Source organism: Lycorma delicatula, chromosome 4, assembly GCF_047948215.1.
Source record: "Lycorma delicatula isolate Av1 chromosome 4, ASM4794821v1, whole genome shotgun sequence".
Taxonomy (NCBI): Eukaryota; Metazoa; Arthropoda; class Insecta; order Hemiptera; family Fulgoridae; genus Lycorma; species Lycorma delicatula.
Genome location: NC_134458.1, coordinates 39092917 through 39110375, shown reverse-complemented (window position 1 = coordinate 39110375; position 17459 = coordinate 39092917). Strand labels below are relative to the sequence as shown.

General features: G+C 32.6%; 1 long non-coding RNA gene across 1 annotated transcript in view; it reads right to left on the bottom strand.

Moving 5' to 3' along the window:
• The window catches only part of LOC142322833 (uncharacterized), a 301594-nt gene extending 298869 nt beyond the window's left edge, over positions 1-2725 (bottom strand). The window contains exon 1 of the long non-coding RNA XR_012755944.1: positions 2614-2725. This is a non-coding gene — a long non-coding RNA (uncharacterized LOC142322833). The remainder of the gene's footprint in view (positions 1-2613) is intronic.
• Positions 2726-17459: the final 14734 nt, after the last annotated feature.

Genomic DNA, 17459 nt, shown 5'->3' with positions numbered 1-17459 from the left:
GTTCTAAGAAATTTACAGACTGATTTATTCGTAGAAATATTATTACTCGCATCGTCTGTTTAATAGACTAACATAAAGTAGTAAATGTATTATTTTTTAACATTTACGTTTTTAACATTAAGATCGAAATTTTTAATGTGATTTAAATGCAATAATTCAAAATACAATATTTTACTTTCGCTTAAAAACATATATGTAGTTCAGTTATTAAAGTTATTGTAATTAAAATATCATTTAATATATCCATTTCATCAAATAGGCGTAAGTTATAATGGGTAAATCCTCTATGCACAGGCAACCGTCTTCTTAATCAAGTTAGGAATGAACATAAAAAACTAAATGTGTAATCCATAAAAGAATTTTTTTATTAAAGAATACGATTATTATCGATTTCAGGAATCCATTTGTAAGTCAGAATCGAACAAAAAGACAAAGGATTAAGTTTTAATTTTAAAACCTACTAAAGAATATGTTATGTTAGATAAATTTAATTAAATTAAAATACTATTTATTACATCCATTTGATCCAATAAGCGTACGTTTAAGCAACAGTTTACTTTTAATCCAGTATGAATAAACAAAAGTATTCTGATTTAGCTTAAGAATAAACAATAAAAAAATAATAAGTAATTACGATAGTATATTATCTATCGTTACATTCTTACGATTTAAACATATTTCGGTAAAAAAGATCATACGTCTTTAATTTACGAAATCAATCTTTAAATCGGATCAGCAATTATTAATGTAAGCCTAGCCAATTTGTAAATCGAAGTATTACCGTATCTTTATCGAGACTTCAACGAGTTAAAACCAAAATTAAATACATTTAATGCATGAAAACACTCTTAATAATAGATTATTATAATAGAAAAATAAAAAAATTATTGATTTTTTGATTTCATTTGTAAGTTAAATCGAATTAGAAGACAATGATTAAGTCTAATTTGTAGACTGAAGAATAATCCTCTGTTAGGTTAGGTAAATTTGTAATATTTTTTCATAAGAACTAAGTTTTTATCCCAAAAAAAATAATTATTTTTTTAAAATTGTATTGTTTTATTATATCTAGAATAAAATTAATCATAACAATTCGTTAATATAATGTAAAAGTAGGATGAATTTTAAGATTTAGCTGATTTATAAAGCACAAGTCTTCAAATGCTTTAAAGAGAATTTTTATTAAAAATTTTGTTTTTAAAATCAAAAAAAGAAAATGTATAAATAATTTTATTTGCTTTCATTAATATAATTTAAATTAAAATTAATAAAGACAAATTTTAACTTCAGTTTTCCTGTTAAGACTTCTATAAAATGAGGTCTTGTCATATGTAGGCTACTTGTTCAAGGTTAATAGAACTAGAAGAAAATGTAGGTCAATGTCATATATTTACAAATATACTTTTATAATAAAAAATACACCGAATTTTGTCAAAAAAGAGCCCTAAAAATGGTAAATAAGTTAATACAAGTAATTCGACATATTCTGCTTAGGTTAGGTAAGAGTAGAAAATCGACTTCCACTTTTAAAGCTACTTAATTTTATACTTTTCTTTGTGTTTTTACGATTCGGTTTAGCCTAGAAACTATTGAATTTTTTTAATTATTCATTACTCGGTACTCTACTTATTTCAAAATCAATAAAATAACATTATAAATGCGATTATAAAAGACTACAAATTTAGCCCAATAAAATCAGTAAAAAATATTCATTACAGCAAGCAAAAAGCTAAATAACTATAGCCTATTAATAACAGCCAATTGGCTCGATCATCTTTAGAAATTTACCTATAGACTTAACACTATTACTACAGAAATAAAACTATTTTACCTAAGTATTTCTTACACTGTTACAAAAACTAGCCATAAAATTTCAGACCTATTCATATACTGGAAAAATTCAGTTTTTTTATAAAATATTTACAGAAAAAATTCCCTTTACTTTATGCCAGATAGTTTGAAGTACTCGTTAGTGGCCTTGTAGTTGCAGGTTTTAATCACAAAGTAACAAAATCCTATTTTTGTATACATTAAGCTTATAAACACTCAAAACATAAAAAGCAATAGACTAACAAAACTATAATAATGTCTTTTAGAAAAAAAAATTGGGCAGATCAGACCGTTAAAGTTGGCTATTCCATGTTCTATTTTATAGGCCTATATCGCAAAGATTAGCCTTATATAGGCTTATCTGAAGAAAAAACATAAAAGTCTTTTATGTTTAAAGTCTTTACACCGAATGAAGAATATACAATAATGATTTCAGACATTTTTTTGTATGAAATTTTTTCTAATATCAAAAAATAGCAAAGGCAAAGGCAGATAGATTTTCCTGTTTTTGAACATTTTTTAAGAATATATATCTGTATTTGGTTGAATCGTCATCTAAAAAAATTCCATAGATCATTGTTAATTAGTAATATATTATTATAATTTTTATTACTATTATTACTAAAAATAAAGTTGTTGCGAGAAATTGCAGCTAAAAATGTAATACAACATGAAGTGACCTTGATATAGAAATTCTTATTCGTAAAATTTCTTATATATTATAAAACTTCAGTAGCTTTTTGAGCAAACAAACTTAATATTTATAAATTATGTTATACTTACCTATTTTTAATTGCACTGAATGGAAATTTTTTGGTAGAATTTTTCTCTCAGGAAGACATATTCGTAGAAACCACGAAGACAAGTTAATGCGTATTTTCAGCAGATGATGTTATGAAACTTGATGCCTAAATATCTGCTTCCTTTATCATTTTTTTTCGTAACTTATTTTCACACGTTAAATAAATATAAATGATATTAATCGGATAGTACGGCATATCGCGTAAAAAATTAAGTTTCGAGTATTTATATACGGATTCATAATATTGTAAATAATCTTACGACACAAATAGCAGTTTCAGTCATAAATATATCTCAATTTGTTATCAAAAACCACACACCTAAACATATTTCTGATTGTCAATTTATTTTCAATTTAGATAGATATAAATTAATCTATACAAAAATTGTTACATATCTGTACATGAGTTTTCTTTAAAAAAATATAAATCTGCAACGTGATACAAATTGCAACTTAAGAGAATGATGTAACGGATGACATAACCTCTTATAAAGTGCATATCGATGCAGTTTCTTATATCAGTTTATTTAATCGTTGAATATTCGTTCATCTTTATTTCGCATTAATTTTTTACGTTTATTAAGTCGTATATCTTTAATTATCTTATATATTCTCTTACCATATATAACCTTAAAGTTTCCGTTCGCTATAAAATCAGTTTTATATTGTTTTTAGTTACCGCTTTCTGGCTTACTCGTAAAAAGATACATAACGTGTATCGGGCGAAATCGCTTAAAGCACTTATTCACTCGTGAATTTTGTATGCCGATCTTTTAATTACAACTATCTGCTGCTTTATCTGTCGTTACTCTTAGCCTTTCTTAGGACTTACAACTTATTTATACCTTGCTTTTGTAGGAATTAATTTATGATACATTAAGATGCGTTCTACCTATCGAGTTCTTCGTTTAATAAGATTTCTTCTATAAGTCCTATCATAATTTGTCTTAAAAACGTTTATATACATCGTGTAACCTTATTTTCAGCGTTTTATAAAACTACATTGCATTGCGTTTTCCTCGGTCGTCCTATCATTTGTATTTCTCTTTAATGAGGTTCTGTATTAAATACATATATCTAAAGATTTTGATTAAATACACGTTCAATGAAACAATATTTCAACCGTAGACACGAAAATATGAACAGATAAGGGCTGCGACAAACCAATATAAGTTTATTATCTCAAGCTTCAAAATTACTAACCAAAATATAAGTTAAAAAGAATAACAAAACAAACATCTATGTCTGCAATCCCCGTATTAAGTATAAATGTAATAAGCTGAATTCGAGTTCATAAGTACCTAGGTGTTTTGTTTGATGAGTAGTTGCTGCTTAGCAACCACATTAGGCAAGTAGCGGCGGACGCCGTCTCTGTGATGCACAAGCTTAGGAAGATTGCTCGAAAGGATTACAGACTGTCGGGCCGTCATTTCTGCATGACGTACCGAGGTGTCTTCGAAAGTACGACCTCTTACGCGTTATCCGTTTGGGCGCATATAAGCGGCAAGTCAATGTGGCAAGAACCGCATTGTCGGACCGTGTGGGAGTTGCTTGATGCGGTTGCTTTTTTCAACCGACATCAGTAATTTACCTAAGGGAAAAGATTCCTACCGCGCAACTGTAGGAAGCTAACCGAGAGATATGACTGGCTACCAGCCAGATTAAGGCTCCAAGCGCTTTAATGGTGGACAGGAACTTGCTTGCATTCAGCGGCCTAATCGTGGCAGCGAATTGCTGTCTTCGACGAGATAAATTAATTATTGATAGTCATATATGTTTTAGTAATTGACGGGATGCGCCTACCCATTTTAGTGATATATGATAACTGGGCGGCGGGACACGCAAGCGAATAGTGTATGGTACCACGCTTATTCCGCTCACGCCTTTAGGTTAGCTCTAAGAGCTATTTAGGACACTAGTCGCTAAACTGTTTCGAGGCTCAGTAGCCGTTTGTAGCACAGACATTCGGTCTTATGCTTTAGGGCGACCGAATGGTGTGGTGGCGGGAGAAATGCCGAGCAAACCAATCTCTGCATCTTTTTTCTTTTTTAACCTCCGTGACCATCGTTAGATATTGCTTCAGAGGATGAGATGAATGGCAATAGCGTGTGAAAATGCCATGCCTTGACTGTCTCCTTTTATTTCGTGGCAATTCACGACCAAAACTGAAATAAAGAGCGCATGCCGCCTTTTCAGCTGCAGAGAGCTGGATTGACGATCAAAATTTAAAGATTTCTGTCCTCATGACGAAGTATATGCTTTTGAAGGGCGCAAACAAATTGTCGTACAGTTGAAACCCCCGCATTAAATATAAAGGCTGTGCAATCTGCCGAGTTAGGGTTCATAAGTACTTAGATGTTTTGTTTGATGAAAATTTGCTGTTTAGCAACCATATTAAACAAGTAGCGGCGGACGCCGCCTCTGTGATGCACAAGCTTAGGAGGATTGCTCGGGAGAACTATGGGCTGTCGGACCGTCAACTGTGTATGGTGTACCGAGGTGTCTTCGAGAATATGAGCTCTAACAAGGCGCCCATTTGGGCGCATAGGTTGGATAGGATTAGAGCACTTATTCTAAATTTAAGGAGTTACCAGCGCAGATCCTTGATAGTAAGCAATGGTGTTATAAAACAACCTCCTACTGTATTGGGAAAGGCTCTCCCAATCGATTTAGTGGTAAATGTTCGGGCGGCCATGTGGAGATTCCGAAGAGATAGTAGGGTGGCCGAGGTATTTAGGATGCGGTTTCGTGCCGGGCCTGTATCGGAGCGGAACGGTGATCACAATGCACCGGAGCTAAATTTCGAAGAGTTGCCCATCTTCTGCCTGTGGAGGAGGCTTCAGAGCTTGCTGGCATTTAGCGACCTAGACGTGGCAGCGAATTGCTGTCTTTGATGAAGTAAATTTTATATTTACGACAGTCATATATTATAGTATAGACGGGGTGCGCCTACCCAATTTAGTTTAATATAAGACAAGTGAACGGCTGGACGCAAAAGCGAGTTGTGTATTGTACAATGTTTATACCGTTCACGCTCTTAGGTTAGCTCCAGGAGCTAGTTAGGAGATTGGTCGCATAAACTGTTCGAAGCACAGTACCCCTTCGTGGCACAGACATTCGGTCTTATGCTTTACGGCGACAGAATGGGGTGGTGGCGGGAGTAATGCCAGTAAACCAATGTCTGCATCTTAAATCTTTACTCTGCATCTTAAATATTTACAAGAGAGCATACGAATGGAAAAAGAGGAAAGACAAGAGCAGTGCAAGAAGTAGTGAGAGAAGGATGCAGTGTACATCCCCTTAACCTTTTACTCTAAATATTACCTTGCAGAACAGACCGTTATTAAAAATTTTCAGTTTCATTTTCACTTACAAAATTGTGTTCCAAATAATTCGGAATGGAAATAACCTATCTATCTTCGTCACGAATCGTTCGTCGAAAGGGTAGGTCCTGCTTAAGGTATTACTTTCAATAAGTAATGATCTACTTCAGTAGCATCCTTACTCGAGTAATATAAGAATTTTAGAAATAACTTGCAAATAAATATAACTTTGTACACTTATATCGTAATCTTTCTTGTGGCCACCGAAAGCCAATGATTTTCCCGCCGATGGAAGTTTTTTTACCTTCTCAAAGATTTCTCTTGTATTATCAAGTTCATTACCTTGTTTAAATAAAATCTACGGTATTAATGACGAAAGAAGAAAAGGGTTTCTTCTTTTCTTTGGATATATGGACTAAGGATTTATTTTACAGACACCAATAGAATTTAAGTTAATTTCTAACCGAATCCATCTATTACAATTTTAATAAATAAATAAATAAGAGTAAACTTTTCTCATTAATTCATATTGACATAAATAACAAATGAAATCATAACGAAGTTCTTTTCGGTTTAAACATTCTAATATCAAATGAAATTTCACAAATTACCGACCTATTCATCTTTATTCTAGCCCATTTCTAAAAAAAAAAAAAAAAAAAAAAAAAAAAAAAAAAAAACATGTTAAAGTAATAAAAATGGATTTTCGTAATATTAAATCGATCGAAATCTATTTAAATGTATTATTAAATTTCTGAAAAATTTTATTAAAATTGTAAATAGATAGCAAAATGAAATAAGCAAGATACGAGCCAGGAGGGATTTTATGCAGATATCTGCCGATATTAAATTTATATTTAGGAATCAAAAAGAAATTCTTTGAAATATTTGTACGGGAAGATAAGACTTCTGTTGTCTGTTATTTCCCTTCTTAAAAAAGGTAGGTTCTGCACTTAATTTTCAAAATTACTGGCAATTTTTTTATCGTCTGTATTTCTTAAGTACTTAAAAAAAATTATGAAAAACAGAATTTTAACAATTCTTTTAAAGGATAACAACGTATCGACAAAGTTTCAGCCCGGTTTTAGGGAATAATAGTCTACCGACAGGAATTTCTCAGCTTTTACAAAATGCTTTAAACGGCTAGATAACAAAAAGATACCCTTTTCACTGTTTTCAATCTCAGAAAAGCATTCGGCTCGTTCCACAATTCTTAACCAACAGAAATCTTTATAGCTGCGATAATAGAAGAGAGTCTTACAATCGGATCTTACCGACCGTAAACAGGTAGTTAGAACTTCATCTTTTAATAAGAAAACACATGTAAAATGTAGGTGCTCGCTTCGACGTATGTAGAACGCGGAGCGCTTCAGAGAAGAGTCCTCGTTCCTTTCTTATTGTTTATTGAATATCTGCCTCACTATCTTGAGCCGTTCATTAATATCCTCTTCGCAGACGACATAACTTTTTCTATATTCGAAGATAATTATTTAAAAAAAACTGAAAATTTTACATTAGTAATTAAAAAGGGTTCACTATGTAGAAGTTACCGTATAACTTTATAAACGGATAAAACCCACTGATTTTGCTTCTCAAGTAGAACATTTCTAGCCGCGTTGAAGGAATTCCCATTAACGGTAACGACAATATCTCTGGTGCCCATAATGCAAACTTTCTGAGCATTTTATCTCATACGCGCGCGTGCGCGCACACACACACACACAATTATTTTACATAATCAGTAACTTTATATATTTAGTTTAATATTTTATCTCACTTTTTACGTTTCCATCTGTCTTTTTATTTTATAATTAATCGTGGATTTTGTGATGCTGCTCTGATCAAGTCCTCCTTTTTTTATCTAGGCAAATGCCGGGACAGTTCCTTTTTTGTTATCCGGTTAGTAGTTTACTTTTTTCTTTTTTTTTTTTTTTTTGACTCTGCTTTCCTGGGCCGGTCCGACTGGTTGGTATTACGCAACCGGGGGGAGTGCCTGTTATACTCTAATGGGCCTCCCCACCTACCGGCTGTATGTCCGGGAAGGCAGGTCGGCCCACCGGTCAGGTCTTTTGAGTCCCATTTGCCCTTCTGTATCGCTACGCCATACCTTGGAAAGTATAAAAGACCCATCGCATCGATGGGTCTTTTACACTTGTATAGACCTATTCTTCCTCGGAGTCCCCAGTGGATCCTTGGAACTGACACACCTAAGCATGCCAGCCCTCACCACTCGGGCTATCCACCCTGCCCTAATCTATTCACTCAGAAGCCCAGTTTCCTCTCGTCTTCGTTTTTTACTGTGAAGATATTCCTGATAGTTCCTTCAATTCTTTTCCAATTGTCCTCACTATGTAGCATGTTACTCGTAATCTCCTGAGATCTCATCGTTGATAAATTTGTGTCCCGTCTATTTTGTATCCATCTGATGCATTCCTTGAAGGTATGGTCTGCATCGTCCTCAATGCCGCAGTACATACAGGCCGGCGTTTGTCTTCTCCCAACTCTGTGAAGGTAATAATTAAAATTACCGTGGCCCGTAAAGTACTGCGACAAAAAGAAGTCCACCTCCACGTGTTTCCTATTGATCCAACTCTCAAGGTCAGGGATTAGCTGTTTTGTCCTGCTAGCAGCTAATAGTAATTTACCTGATGTGATCAATGTAAACGACGCACGACCAGAGAAGAAGCGTTATTTTTTTTATCACCTTCTTTAATCTCACATCCCTTCTGGTATTTCTATTATCCGATTACTGTTTCCTGTACTGTCTCCAGAAAAACACGACTGAACCTTTCAACTGTTTGCACTTTTTTCCCCTCTCCGAAAAACTCCCGGCTTATTTTCGATGACGTTTACGTTTACATCCTGTACGCGATTTCTCTTCGTCTTATAATCCTTCGGAAGAGTTTTTTCTTGATTTTCAAATCTATTTTGTTCAATATTCTTCTAGAAAACAGAAAAGTTCTTTTTTTTGCTGTCTTTTTTATATTCTCTTCCTTCCATTCTTTATCGATTTACTTTGCAGATTATAAGCTTTCTCGACTTATATTTTGATCTTTTATCTACGTTCATCGTATTTCTACCGTCCGAGTATAAAAGAATATCTTTTAAATCGTATTCGTTAATTTTTGAAAAATTATTTTTCACTTCTGCCAAAAAGAGATAGATTATTAGTGAAATTTGCATATATTTTTTTCACGGATTTTTTAAAAGTTTTTACCGTTTCTTATTTTTGTTTTTCCTTTTATTACTTGTAAAATTAAAAAAAAATCGTGGCAAAAGACTTCACTGTTGTCTAATTCCTGATTTATTTTTTCAGTGAAATATTGTTTTTCTCGTAACTATATCTCGGTTACGTTAAACACGATGTTTTCGTTAGAATTGAAGAGTTATTCTGAGCTGTTTAAATAATTACGGCTATCGATTGATCTTAAGTCGACAGTTTTCGAGACGGAGCCATTAATGACAGAAGTGCGTAACGGTTCGTGGAAAAAGGTAAGTTATAGATTTTTTCTAGAATTTGCACCCGCATTTACTAGTGTTTTGATACCTACATATCCTGTGCCCTTTACACCGTATTATTGAGGTAGAAGTAAAGTATTCCTAAAACGACCATATTTTTATAGCGCTTTTGTTTTAAGCGAACCTGTTGGTTTCTTTGTGCGATAAAATAAATCTTCATTTGACGTATATTTTATTCGCTCTCGGCGACATTTTACAACACAAAATATATAGTATTTTGAAATTATATATCGCGCCTATCCGGTTTAACGTCTGCGATTAAAGTTGAAAAAAGTAGATTTTAAGAATTAAAAATCGATATCGGATAATCTGAATAATCGGATTAAAATTTCGATTTCATAAAATATTTTGATAAGTCGATGAAGCTTTATTTATTTATTATTTTTTTTATTTACTTAATCATCGGTAATTTTACTTTTTATTTTCCTTTATAGGCTTACTCGTTAATAAAAAATACGCTTAAAATAGAATATCGGTTTGAAAAATGAAACGAGTAATTGAAATTAAGATGGATTTTTCAGGAGAAAATGTTAATTTTCTCCTCAAATGTTAATGTTAAATTTACCTTGATTTTACGCATTAAAAGTCGCTTTCCCTACACCAAGGAGTAAGCGCCGATTCTAAATAAACGACTTTTGATCTCTTCGTTTGTAATTTGATTATCTTTGAGAAGACTTAACGGTGAAACCGACACGCATTTTAGACGATATGACTATTCGAAGAGACTTTTTATGTTATTCTAAAAGCTATAAACAGTAAATTGTTATCGTAGATCGATTACGGTTTTGCGAAAGCCTCAACTTCACGCGACGAGTTTTATTGTTCAGACAGTCTATAGGTCTGATTATCCGAATACTGATGGATCGATCCTTGTTCGACGACATCGAGTCTAATGATCGCTACCGAGAAATATTAAAGACTCGTTGAGAGCTGCTTCAATGGAGAGTAAATGTTTTACTTAAATAAAAATTGAAAATCCTGGTCAGTAGTTCAAAACTTCGTTCTGCAAGATTCTTCCGTTCCTACACAATCCGACAAACACGATCGACTCAGTGCGTTTATAAAGCGACAAAGCTCCTTGTTTTGAGACGGCTGTTGTACGAAGGCTATCGTATAAATGCTGAACGGCTCGAACTTAAAAGAAATCTTTGAATCTTCCTACTTAAAAGTGAAGGAAGATTTTGGGTTAATTTTCCCGAATCCAGCCGAAGATCCTGACGATTGTAAAAAAATGTAAACGCTTATATTATTTGCGTTATTTAGAAAATCGCTGAAGAGTATGGAATTTGATTCTGTTTTGTTCAGAAGTCTGTCATAACCGTATAAGCTACTAGTAAATATTGATATGGTGAAAATTTAGTTAAAAAATGTTAGCGGTTGATAAATTCATCCGGTTCTTTTGACGACGTGTAGCAAATAATTAGGTACAAACTTCCAAATAGTTTTAGGATAAGGAAAGTCAAGCTTCGGTGCAGAAATGAAAAAAATTATATGCCTTTACGTTTCCGTAATATGTAGAAGAGAAAGGAATTGAAGGAAAAGATTCAGTACAGAAAAAAAATTTCGACTAGAATTAATAAATGCATTTTATCAACGTAAATTTTTTGATAACGCTGTTGTTTTGGGTGAAACCACTTACTTAATTAGAAAAAGTAGAGATCGATAGGACATATACAGATATATACAGATCGCTAGGGAAGAAGTTTGGCAAGAAATAAGATTTAAGAAAGATTTTTTTTATATTTTGAATTATATTAATTTTTTTTATATATCATTCCTACTTTTCTTAAAATGTTAAACAAATCAATTCCGTTCTAAGTTATCAAATATTTTTCCAGTATCTACAAAAACCATGGGGGTAGGTTTATTTTTATATATTACTTATATATATAAATATATATAGTTCTGATCGACAGATCAGAACTCATTTTCTAATTTCAAATTTTCTAATTATTTGTATATATTTTCAGTATTATTATATGTAAGTCCGGGTGGCTTGAGTTTAAATCAGAATAAATCTTACAGCCCGCACGGCACACTTGCTGCCTTCATATCATGAAATCGGTAAATTATTTAACGATATCTTTTAAATATAATTTAATAAAATATTTTTTATTTGTTAATTTTGGAAAATAATAGTGAGAGTAATTCATCTGTTAAACTTTAAATTGCCTACTTGAAAAACAAATCCATATCTACGTGAAGATCGAAGGGGAATTGAAGGTTCTTACGAGTAGCCCCTGAAGGAATCCGATAAACGATATAGGTCTACGTCGTGAAAAGTATACTTTTTTCTTACTCGCTATCTTCTGGTCTATATTGTAATTATTTAACCGCATAGTCCCTCTAAATAAGCCAAATGAATGTACTTTCATCTTCTCTGATGAGGAATTTTTTTTTTTTTACTTTATGAAAGAGTTAATTATATAATAATTTCCAATTACCGACTATTTTTATTTTTATTTCCGAGCGCGTTAGGATACTAATTCATCATCATAATCCATCATAAATAAGGGAAATAAAGAACGAAACAATTCAGCTTAACATATCTTAGAAAATAATTATAATTACAACCCAGATAATTTTATTGACATTCTGAATATTCTAATAACTTTCATAAAATAAATATTATTGAAAAATATTTCATACGCTTAAATAATAAAAATTCGATAAATGAACAAATTAAATTTGATAATGATGTATTATTTAAATAAATATTAAAAAAATTAAAAAAACGCTGATTTTTAAGTCGGTTATACAGATTCATTCTAACAAACATAACAATTGAGAGCTTCAAACTGACATGACGAACAACGTCGACATTATTTTTACCTTTTGACGATATCAATCGTATTTACAATTTTTATTTTTTAAAAATTCAAAATTCATTTAATATATTTATTTTTGAAGGAAATAATTATAATCCATAACAAATAAATGTTCCTGATAATGTATTAATATCCAAAAGCACTCGGAAATAAAAATAAAAATAGATGGAAGTGGAAATTATAATATAATTAATTTATAACGGGCCATGATTAATAATAAAATTAATTTATGAAAGAGGATACTAAAAATTAAACCTCGTATAAGGAAATAACTGTCATTATTTTTTACTCCTTACTAATATCTCTATAAAAGATGAGACACTGTTCTTGAAATAAGCACGGTATTTAACATGATTCATTCATGATGACGGTTACAAATTGTAATTATTTATCACTGAATACACTGCTGTAACGCGAATCGTACGAAACGAATAAGTAATATTCGATCTCAAGAAAATAGTTGCGACTCATTACTTTTTTTAAGTTGGCTGCCAGTTTTGTTTAAAAACTAGTGGGTGTTGTATTTCACCGTTTTTAAATTAATCGTTTGAATCATCCCAAATTCACCGTCATATATGCCGAACGAAGCGGTTAATCAAACACACTGAATTGTAGCGATTTTATTTCACGAACAATCGTTTAACGTAGACGTTGAAATCTACTTATTTTTATTTTGGATCGGTTTTTGCCGAACTATTACTAGGGCAGCGGTCTTTCTTGACCGGATAGAAAACGGATAATATGTAAGAAAATTCAAGCTCCTTTATTACATTAAAAACCTAAGCCTACCTGATGAAACCCGATCGAGGTGAAAATAATGAAGGTTTTAAATTTCAAAGAATAATTAAACGACTTCGCTTTCTTTCGATTTATTATACGCAGTATGTGAATTCTTACCGATCAGGAGAATGGAGTTTTGCTATAATTTGTTATTTTTATATTCTCATATTCTGAGCGATGTTTTTTTTAAATTATATCATATTAAATGAATCGCTTACAAAATATTGTAACTTTTTCTTCCGAAGGACCCTTTGGTGCTAATTCCTCTACCGAAGGACTTCATCCGTGACGTTACCGGTAGTGCAAATTTTGATGGGGTCTGTTATAAAAAGGTCAGAAAACCCCTTAGGTACGTATTCAAATAATACGTTTTAGTTATTCTGTGATCGTTTAATAAATTTTTGTAAATTTTTGCTTTTGTTAATATTCTATCGTTTGAGTGTGTTGAAATCTTAGTTTTTATTTGTCACGTTTAGTCGATAAGTTAGGTTAACGTCTTGGTACATTTGTCCTGATTCTAAGAGATAGGTTGCAAAGTTAGATTCTGTCGTGCGCCTTTCTGCGTACCTTGTAACTGTGGTTAAATATACATCCGGTCAGTCCGCTGTAGTATTTACAGGAGCCGCTGCAACTTACTTCGTATAGTCATGGGTCGGTCTCTAAGTGTGATTTTTGTTAGTATTCTACATGAAATCGGGTATTATATTTTTTGTTTTGAAAGCGACACCGTAATTTTTTTTCTTGAAATTACCGGTCGTTTTGTACAAGTAATTATCGACGTATATTAATTTAGTTATGATACTCCGGGTGCATTTTGATCTGTATCGTATGAAGCACGTTGTTTGTAAGTACGGGCTTTAAAGTCGTCGTAGTTGGTAACGGTAGACCTAATACAGTTTCGACGCACAAAGTTTGTACAGGATCCAGAACTATCGTACAGAAGAGTTGCTATCCAAAAAAACTTATCTCGTAATACAGTATGGAATATTTTACACTCGCAATTATTGTACCCGTACCGTCTGCAACGGGTACAAGCTCTTCTACCAGGTGATAACCGACCGAGGATCGCATTCAGTCGGTGGTTAATTAACAAGTGTAACCGTAACCAGGAGTGGATTCTAACATTCTTTTTACAGACGAGGCATCTTTCACTAAGGATGTTATAAACGACTTCCACAACCGACATGTTTGGTGCGAGTAAACTCCTCACGCAGTATTTCAAGCAGGAAGTCAATACAAGTTTTCTCTGAATGTTTGGGGAGCGATCTACATGGATAAACTAATCGGGCCTTTCTTTTTGCCATGTAGATCGACAGGTGACTTGTATTTGGAATTCATAATAAACGACCTACATGAACTTTTAGAAGACGTTCTTTTGCAAAGAACACTGAACATGCGGTTCATGAACGATGATGCGCCTGCCCGCTTTGCAACCGGCATCAGAGAAAAGTTAACTGATCGTTTACAAGGAAAGGTGGATTGGTCTAGGCGGTCCCATTCGTCGGCCTGCACGCTCCCCATATCTGAACCCATTAGACTATCGTCTATGGGGAGATGTAAAGTCACTTGTTTATTCAAGACCGATCGTCGATGTTCATCAGTTCAAGGACAGAATCGTCTGCTCTTTTCAAACAATCAGGGAGCAGCCAGAAATTTAAGAGCGTGTACGACAGTCACTAATGAAACGTGTGGATTGTTGTGTTAGAATTAATGGAAGTCACATTGAACGTTTGTTGTGATTCTCATCAGAAAACAAACAAAATTTCACACGCTCTTACAATAATTATTATTAAATATCCATAATATTGAATTTTTAGCAAATTTAATCAAAAAATTTGATTTAGTTATCAAGTGAGACACGATAATAAAGAAAAGCAATATGGCCGCCATATTGGTTGAGACTTACTTTTTGCAATAATTCTGTTGTTTGTCGTCGGATTTTTACGACTAAGGTGTCGTTTTGTTCACAAAAAAATGCTTCATAATTTTTATAATACAACACAATTTGATAAATCTAATAATTCCTAAGATCTTTAAGATTGAAAAATTGAAATGACCGCCATTTTGAAATTTGTCAACGAAGAGAACCGTTAGTTTCTTTTTCCTATTACAAAATGTTAGTTTAAAACAAAGTACAAAATTTTATCGCGTTCTCCAACCGTTCTAAAAAATAATTTTTTTCTTAAAAAACACAAAACGGCGGACAGACAGAAAATATGCGTTATCGGAACTATGTTCACTGGACTTTTTTCTTCAGTAATGTTAAGTAAAATCACTCTGAGAGTTTGGTTTCACCTTTTAAGGACACTCTATATAGAAACTGTCTATTCGCTAGATATTTTGGATACGATGAGATCAAGGATGTTAAATGATTTGTTTTTTATATTCTGCAGCGAGGAATGTGTAACATCGTCTTGTTTCCTTTGTACAGTACTATCGACTTAGCAAACGCCTGTTGTCACATTTTCATACGTGTTTCTCATTGTGTAATGCGTGAAAAACATTTCTAACTCATAAAAACATAACTAGGAAACGGATAAACTCATCCTCGGGCCTGCCGTTGTTATTTACTGCGCTGTTATCAAATTAAGCGCATTAAACTCCATTAAAATGCTCGAAAATAACAAAATTTACTGAATTAAGTAGTTCTTGCGAAGAAATAATTTGATAGCTTTTACCAAACTTTCAGTAAATCTGATAGATATTTTGTAGTTTCAAACGATTTATTTCGTTAACGTGGTAAAAGAACCGGTAATCGTTAACAAATTAGTTGTTTCGACCAAATTGTTTGATGTTTGTGATTATAAAATTATTTACGTCGGGTAAATTATTTACATGCGATTACAATGTTTGGCAAATAAAATAAAAAAGACCGTTCGATTGAAATTACCAAAACATAATTCGGTTAATGCAATCAAATGTCTCGATCGGTTTAACCGAACTAAAAATCGATTCGGCAGTTTTAACAGAACCGTTTAGTAATTTCGACCGAACGGTGAACGTTCCGGTTGCCGTAACCGTATGTAATAAAACAACCGTGTTTTGGGGTTAAATAACTGAACAAAACTAACCGAATATATTTGCACCGTTAACTATATTTCTTCGTTCGTACCTCGTTTAAACAAAGATCTTTATCTGTAAAAACTATCCTTCGTTAATTCGACCGAACATTTTTTTCTCTACAGTCATTAAGGTAACCCTGGTTTCGCCACACTCTGAGTATCGTTAAAATAAATTCGTCCGTTCACGTGTTATGCTTTGACAAAGATAAAGACGCAAATCGATATAACGGGTTAATTTGCTTCAATTTTGTACGAAACAGAAAGGTAAATCATTAAAGCGCGTATTTTTAAAGATGTAATGCCAACTACGAAAAATTAGAAAAATTATAATTTTTCTTATGTTTACTGAAAGAAAAATAATAAATAAACAAGATTCAGACTTTAAACAAGACTCAAATTTCATCTGCGAAACACATCACAAGGATTCCATAATAACAAAACGATTTAGTCAGCGCCTTAAAATATCACTGCCAGAAATGTAATTAATTTATCCTTTTATATATGACACGCTCGGTTTAATCAGTACTGCTTCCCCGATTACGGAGCGATCTAAATAAATTTAGACTTAGAACATTTCTAACGCTAACTTTTAAGATTTCGTTAACTAACTTTGTCAAGAAACGATAAAAGAATCGTTCTATCGGACCTGTGATTCGGATGATAATGCAGGAAACGCATTCGGTTTTGCATGTAAGCTACAGTATCCGCCTTTGCTAATTAAAAGGCTTTTTCCTAATATAGACCGTACCCGTAACTTAATTTTTAACGACAAGTTCGTAGAGCCGCTGTAATAGAGGCGGTTGAAATTTATATGTAGCTTCAGCTCGGAATTTTTTTACCTAAAATATTTATCGAGCGCAGTTACTTAATAAACATTTTAAAATCATCGTATAATAAGAATAAAAGTTACGTAGCACAATTAACATACAAATTGCATGCGTTACCTTATACTGTTATCGTAAAAATGCGTGTTAAGCTGGATTATAGAATCTCTTTACTAGTATTTAAGATAAAACTGTGGAAAGTAGTTTAAGCGATTATAATTTGCTACATACGTTTTGCTACATAATATGTTTTTAATTATTCCACACTTTTGATAATGTCAGTTGCAACTCCATCTGGAATTACTTCATATCTAATTTAATGAAGATTTTGCAGTTTTTAATTTATTATATTAACGATTGCGTAGTTTATTTTGATACGATACATCCCTTGTTGTTTGCATTTTTTGCTTTTTTTTATATAAAACTGCACTCTTATTTTCAGTATTTCATTTAGGTTGTAAACAGCAAATCGTTTTGTAGCCATGTACACG